The sequence below is a fragment of the Eucalyptus grandis genome, chromosome 2 (genome assembly GCF_016545825.1).
Source record: "Eucalyptus grandis isolate ANBG69807.140 chromosome 2, ASM1654582v1, whole genome shotgun sequence".
Taxonomy (NCBI): domain Eukaryota; kingdom Viridiplantae; phylum Streptophyta; class Magnoliopsida; order Myrtales; family Myrtaceae; genus Eucalyptus; species Eucalyptus grandis.
Window position 1 is genome coordinate 10,037,545 of NC_052613.1, and position 7,726 is coordinate 10,045,270.

The following is a 7,726-nucleotide window of genomic DNA, read 5'->3' on the forward strand; positions in this document are numbered from 1 at the left end:
CCCCGCAGTGCAAATCACGCAAATCATAATAAACCGCCGATCGCGACTTCTGTCCCTTCAATTACGTCCCGATCGAACGTCCCTTCAATTACGTCCCGATCGAACGTCCGTCCCCGACGTTCTGAAATTCGATTCGAATTCGACGTCGGCGAGAGTTCGCGCCGTTTTCCGTCGAACTTTCTCGTTTCCGGATCGATCGGTTGGCTTGAATTCGTTCGAGAATTGCTCACGGAACCGGAGGAACAAGGCTGCCGCCGCCGCTGCCGTCGACGTCGCCGCCGTGCCCGCGCTCTCCCGCCCGCTCGCTCGCGTCGGAGACGATTGAAGGAGCCGCGTCTATCAGGGTAGGTAATGATCTCTCCCGATGCGCGTTGCGTGCGTCGATCCCATCGGTGGATGGATTCCATCAGTTTTGACGTTGAGCTAACTCCTGCCCGCTAAGGAATCTCTGTTCCTTTTTGTTTAATGTTATTGTCACGCGTTGGTTGCCATGTGGTCGTTGTTGGGAGTTACGATCCTCGCAGCTTCCCATGTTCCCGAACACCATTTTTATTCGCTTTGTTTATGCGTTTATGTGGGTCGGACTCGGATGGCGTCAACTCGATTTTGATGGGGTCGTATCCCGTGCAGCTTTCATCCGGTGTTGCTGTATCTATCTATCAGTCGACTCGCGCACACGTCGCGTTCTTGGAAAGAACTCTCTGGGCTCTGCTTCGGTCCGAGGCTTTCTGGCGGATTGAAACGGTTCTGCAAGGTCGGCTTCTTGCTTGTCTTGTGTGTCATGCGCTGTTCGGCTCTTCGTTTCTGGTTTTGGGTTCGGGCCAAAATGGGTTCCCAGGGAATGATCTTTCTTGCTCGGTGTTGCGACGTTCTCGAAGATGGGAGTGATGAAGCAAAATTATCGATTTCGGCTTTCTGTGCAGTGGGTTTAGGATTTTGCATGTGCTGTGCTTACTCTTACTCTTGGCTGTCTTCATGTTCACTAACTTTATGTCATCTAGTGTATTGAGAGATAGACGAGGGGTTTTAGTATTCTTTTGAACTTTACTTTCTGGAGTGAAATTTTGTCTACTTGCAACATTCTAATCTACTAGCAACTATTCTCCATTATGACTTTTCAAGCTAAACAGCAATGTCTACCGATCTATAACTAAATATGAGCAGTGAATTTTTTATTTTCAGCACTGGGTAAATGGTACAGTTCTAGCGAAAACATTGTCTTAGGTATCATGCTTTGTTTAACTAGCTGCGGGTTTCGTGGCTTTCAAGATCACTTGATAAGTATCCACTTGTTTTTTGAGTCCCATGCTTCGCGTGTGAATCCTTTGGTAATCTGAGTTCTCATGAGTTTTCATGGCTTTTAGTTTTCCTTTTTGCTTCCATAGTAATCGATTCTGTTGTGCAGCCACACAAAAATGCCAGACATTGACTTGGGATCTCACACTACACAATCCCATGGATTCAAGGTGGCAAAAGTGCATAAGCACGACTGGCTCATTCTTTTGCTTCTTGTGGTGATAGAAGCCATCTTACTTATAATAGAACCATGAAATATCCTCTGAAGGGCAATACCGTGCCCTTTTGGGATGTCCCAGTAAGTGTCCTTGCTTGCTTTTGAAAGTTTTACTCCATAGGTGCTGCCATCTGCAACATAATTATATCCCAATGGCCAATTTCTGTCAAGAAAGAAGACTAATGCTGACCTATTATCTTGGGCAGATGATCGCCATAGTGTTTCCGTCCGTCGTCTTTCTTGCTTACTACTTCACACGCAAAGACGTTTATGATTTCCATCACGCGATTTTGGGTGCTTCCTCTATCCTTTGCATTGATTTAGAATTCTGTTCGTCATGAAATATTGTTCAAAAGGATCTTTAGCTAATGTGGCTAATATGCAAGTTGCTGGCCTTCTATTTGCGGTACTTTTGACTGCGGCGATTACCGATGCTATAAAAGATGCTGTTGGACGACCAAGACCAGACTTCCCGCCGTTCACTGCCCGCCCTTGGAAGACGCCCCGGACATCGGAGCCGTTCGTTGAAACCCCACCCCAGATAGGAGCTCTTTCTCTCAACACCCCCAATCTCAAAATTCATTTTTTTCTCGAAGATCGTAGGCATCTTGCATAGAAATATTGGTTGATCTGTGCCTAATAATGTCGATTCAAACCTTCATATGTCGAGACTAAGCCTCAAGCTTGCTGTCCGAAGTGCGTGTCATGCGTTTGCTAACATGCCCGAAAGAAGGCCGAGGAATTTTCACGTATTAGCTCGAAGCTGATTCGTGTTTGCGTTTGTATTCGTCGAACCCTGCTCGATTTCTTTGTATTTTGCCGTGTTTTCATGTGACTTTGTGATATATTCTCCACCGTCCGAGATTTTTTTTTTTTTTTTTTTGAATGCTTGTGGAAGAAGAAGAAGGCGTGAGGTTGAAGATCCAGTAGAAAAAAGCAAAATAGTTAAAGGCAATAACAATAAAAGAAAAGAGAGAAAAAGTAAAAAAAAAAAAAAAAGGGCCATAGTGGAAAGATAGAGAATTAAAATGGGCTTCGGACTTTTAACTGTGGGCTGGTCGTCTGTAAAAAAAAAAGAAAAAGTGGTGGGTTGCTTGTTTTGTGTTTTGGGATAAATTGGGCTGAGAATTAGAAAAGGAAAGTGGGCTGGAGTTATGACACCTTTCTTTTTGAAAAATGTAGGTGGGCCTCTTTGAGTAATTCTGAGTGGGCCGGAATTAACACAGCCTAGTTTTTCAGTCCAACCCGGACCGATAGAGTCCGGGTCGGTTTAGTCGGGCCGAGTCTCCTGACCCGGTTCGAATTCTTTTTAAATATAAAAATCGCAAATAAGGAATAATAATAATAATAATAATAATAATAACAAACTTTGAAAAAAAAAAAATTTAGAAATTAAAAAATGATCAAAAAGTTTAAAAACTTTAGGAAATAATAAAAATATTTAGAAAATTCGAAAATCAATAAAAAAATTAGAGTTTTAGAAAATCATTAGAAAATAAAAAAATTGGAAAACCCTAAGAGAGTAAATCCTAAAATTGGACAAGCCTTTAGTGCTTTACAAAAGGCTTCTCCTTTTTTATTGCCTTTTTCTCTTTTAGGGACAATTTTAGGATGGTTGCATGCCTCCTATTATGATATAATTGATTGTGCTTTTCAATTTGGATGTTACTTTCCTATTTTAGAATGGTTATGATGCGATTAAAACTCTTGGATAGGCTACTATGGCGTTAGCTAAAATGTGATCAGGTTATATATTGAAAGAATGTGAGCCTTAGTTATAACATAATCAAGTTCCTAAGTTTAGAAGATATGATTGCACATATAGTAAGATATTCTTATATATCTTATTGGGTTTCTAGTCGATCCCAAAAGGGCTAGTAGTGACTTTAGTTAAAATTCACATAGGCTTAAATGATTAAGAATGTAAATATCTAATGTCACGTGAGGTATGGATTTGGGAAAACTCGAGTCAATAGAAGGCCATTGGCCCAAAATTGATAATACCCCCGAACTCTCTTTCTCTCGAAAGGGTTAGGTCATGACAAATGTAAAACTCAATTCTTTCATAGTGTACTTGCGACAATATTTTCACATATCATTTATATAAAGAAAGTCATATTAGTAACTAACACATGTATTTCACTAATTTAATGAGACTCCAAAATATTAAGGAACAAGCGAAAAAATAGGGAGCCTCGTTGTGGCATTTGCTGATCTTAGACATAATATAAAGTTTTGTCACCATAAAAAATAGGGAGATTGTTGGAGAAAACTTCTTTATTGTTTTGAAGTTGACAAAACCTTTCCACAGTCTAGTTTGAAGACTTCCACACTAAAGTGTTAAAGTTTGAAGACCACCAGACTTTAGGTTCAAAGTCTGCTCACGTTGACAGATCACAGACTGAATGCTACTGAAGAATGAAGACTTATCCAGATGCGAGATTATCTTTATTTCTTTAAGGATTCGATTCGTATGACTTATGGACAATTCTCTGGTTGGATATAGCACCTACATGATTGATTATCCTTAATGGAATCAATTCGATAATCAAATATTTTGGAAGATAAATAAACTTAGAAAATTCTACTTATGAAAACCAAGATCCTGATTGTATGAGCGAACATGATTGACGGACTTTGTTTTTTCTTCTTACTCATGGACCGCCAATCGTTGCCTGCTGTCGCATGATGGCCCCATGACGACCGCACGACCGCTGCATGACCGTCGCATGATTGTAGCATGATAGCCGCACGATTTCCACACGACTGCTGACCGTCGTTGCTGACCGCCGTCGTAGGATTGCCACCCAAAGCCCATTGACCATAGGAGGGAGCGGTGGCCGGTGATCTATGGGCGGCGATCTTGTGGTAGCGATCAGCAGTCATGCAGAAGCAGGTAGCGATTGTGAAACGGTTGGCGACGGCAAGTTGTTGGCAGATGGTGGCAGTTGTCGGCCGATGGGTGAGGTTCTCATCACCATTGCCATGATATTGGGTGATGGGAACAACTTCTTCAAGGTGCTTGGCTGAACGCTCTCTAGCTTGTACCATTAGCTCCGAGACAGAGAAATGAGCCATGTCCTCCCCATTGCGAATGGTTCCTCTCCTGATAATCCTCAAGTGCCTTATGATGACCAACGGCAGACACAGCTTTTCCTAAAAGATCACATCCTGACATGGTTTGCAGTTGTAGGGTATGTCACAATAGCAGCCATATCCACAGCTACTCTTCCGCACATGTTCCCCCAACTCAAATGGTATTACATTTTAGTCATTTATCTTTATTTTTTCAATGATTCGATTCGTATGACTTATGGATGATTCTCTGGTTGGATATAACACCTACATGATTGATTATTCTTAATGGAATCAATTCCGATAATCAAATCTTTTGAAAGGCAAGTAAACTTGCAAAGTTCTACTTATGGAAATCAAGATCCTGATTATATGGCAAACAGGATTGACGGACTTTGTTTTTTCTTCTTACTCACGGACCGCCGATTGCTGCCCGTCGCCGCACGACGGCCGCACGACCGCCGCACGATTGTCGCATGACAGCCACATGATTTCCGCACAACTGCCGACCGTCGTCGCCGACCACCATCGTAGGATTGCCGCTCAAAGCCCATTGACCACGGGAGGGAGCGGTGGTCGGTGAGCTGTGGGCGGCGATCCTATGGTAGAAATCGAAGATGACGGTCCGCGGTCATGCGGAAGTAGGCGGCGGTCGTGCGACGGCAAGTTGTCGGCAGATGGTGGCAGTTGTCGGCCGATGGGCGAGGTTTTCATCGCCATTGCCATGATATTGGGTGATGGGAACAACTTCTTCAAGGTGCTTGGCCGAACACTCTTTGGCTTGTACCATTAGCTCCGAGACAGAGAAATGAGCCATGTCGTCCCCATTGCGAATGGTTCCTCTCCTGATAATCCTCAAGTGTCTTATGATGAGCAACGACGGACACAGCTTTTCCTAAAAGATCAAATCCTGACATGGTTTGCAGTTGTAGGGTATGTCACAATAGCAGCCATATCCACAGCTACTCTTCTGTACATGTTCCCCCAACTCAAATGGTACTACATTTTAGTCATTTATCTTTATTTCTTCAATGATTTGATTCATATGACTTATGGACGATTCTCTAGTTGGATATAACACCTACATGATTGATTATTCTTAATGGAATCAATTCCGATAATCAAATCTTTTGGAAGGCAAGTAAACTTGGAAAGTTCTACTTATGGAAATCAAGATCTTGATTGTATGGCGAACATGATTGACGGACTTTGTTTTTTCTTCTTACTCACGGACTGTTGTTCGCCGCCCGTCGCCGCACGACCATTGCACGACCACCGTACGATCGCCGCATGACCGTCACACGAAAGCCGTGCGATTTCCACACGATTGCCAACTGTTGCTGCCGACTGTTGTCGCAGGAGGCCGCTCAAAGCCCATCGACCACGGGAGGGAGTCGTGGCTGGCTTTGAGAGCGTGGGCGGTGATCCTTTGGTAGCGATCGGCAACTACGGTTGATGGTCATGAGGAAGCAGGCAGCGGTCGTGCGACGGTTGGCAATGGCAAGCTACTGATAAATGGTGGCAGTTGTCGGCTGATGGGCGAGGTTTTCATCGCCATTGCCATGATATTGGGTGATGGGATTTACAACTTCTTCAAGGTGCTTGGCCGAACGCTCTCTAGCTTGTACCATTAGCTTCGAGACAGAGAAATAAGCCATGTCCTCCCCATTGCGAATGGTTCCTCTCCTGATAATCCTCAAGTGTCTTATGATGACCAACGACGGACACGGCTTTTCGTAAAAGATCAAATCCTGACATGGTTTGCAGTTGTAGGGTATGTCACAATAGCAGCCATATCCACAGCCACTCTTCCGCAAATGTTCCCCCAACTCAAATGGTATTACATTTTAGTCATTTATCTTTATTTTTTCAATGATTCGATTCGTATGACTTATGGACGATTCTCTGGTTGGATATAAAACCTACATGATTGATTATTCTTAATGGAATCCATTACGATAATCAAATCTTTTGGAAGGCAAGTAAACTTGGAAAGTTCTACTTATGGAAATAAAGATCCTGATTATATGGCGAACAGGATTGACGGACTTTGTTTTTTCTTCTTACTCACGGACCGCTGTTCGCCACCCGTCGCCGCACGACCATTGCACGACCACCGCACGATCGCCGAACGACCGTCGCACGAAAGCCGCACGATTTCCACACGATTGCCAACTGTTGCTGCCGACTGCCATCGCAGGAGGCCGCTCAAAGCGCATCGACCACGGGAGGGAGTCGTGGCTGATGAGCTGTGGGCGGTGATCCTGTGGTAGCGATCGGCAACTACGGTTGGTAGTCATGAGGAAGCAGGCAGCGGTCGTGCGACGGTTGGCAATGGCAAGCTACTGATAAATGGTGGCAGTTGTCGGCTGATGGGCGAGGTTTTCATCGCCATTGCCAAGATATTGGGTGATGAGATTTACAACTTCTTCAAGGTGCTTGGCCGAACGCTCTCTAGCTTGTACCATTAGCTTCGAGATAGAGAAATAAGCCATGTCCTCCCCATTGCGAATGGTTCCTCTCCTGATAATCCTCAAGTGTCTTATGATGACCAACGACGGACACGGCTTTTCCTCAAAGATCAAATCCTGACATGGTTTGTAGTTGTAGGGTATGTCACAATAGCAGCCATATCCACAGCTACTCTTCCTTACATGTTACCCCAACTCAAATGGTATTACATTTTAGTCATTTATCTTTATTTTTTCAATGATTCGATTCGTATGACTTATGGACGATTCTCTAGTTGGATATAACACCTACATGATTAATTATTCTTCATGGAATCAATTCCGATAATCAAATCTTTTGGAAGGCAAGTAAACTTGGAAAGTTCTACTTATGGAAATAAAGATCCTGATTGTATGGCGAACAGGATTAACGGACTTCGTTTTTTCTTCTTACTCACGGACCGCTCATCACCGCCCGTCGCCGCACGACCGTTGCATGACCACCGCACGATTGCCGGACGACCGTCGCACAAAAGCTGCACGATTTCCACACGATTGCTAACTGTTGCTGCCGATTGCCGTCGGAGGAGGCCGCTCAAAGCCCATCGACCACGGGAGGGAGTCGTGGCTGCTGAGCTCTGGGCGGTGATCCTGTGGTAGCGATCGGCAACTACGGTTGATGGTCATG

The 7,726-nt window shown here is 44.1% G+C and overlaps 1 long non-coding RNA gene across 1 annotated transcript; it reads left to right on the forward strand.

The window, feature by feature from the left end:
• The first annotated feature begins 639 nt into the window (after positions 1 to 639).
• On the forward strand, positions 640 to 2,363 carry LOC120289445. The gene is made up of 3 exons (XR_005547447.1): positions 640 to 1,594; positions 1,720 to 1,807; positions 1,957 to 2,363. It is a non-coding gene; the product is annotated as an uncharacterized LOC120289445 (long non-coding RNA).
• Positions 2,364 to 7,726: the final 5,363 nt, after the last annotated feature.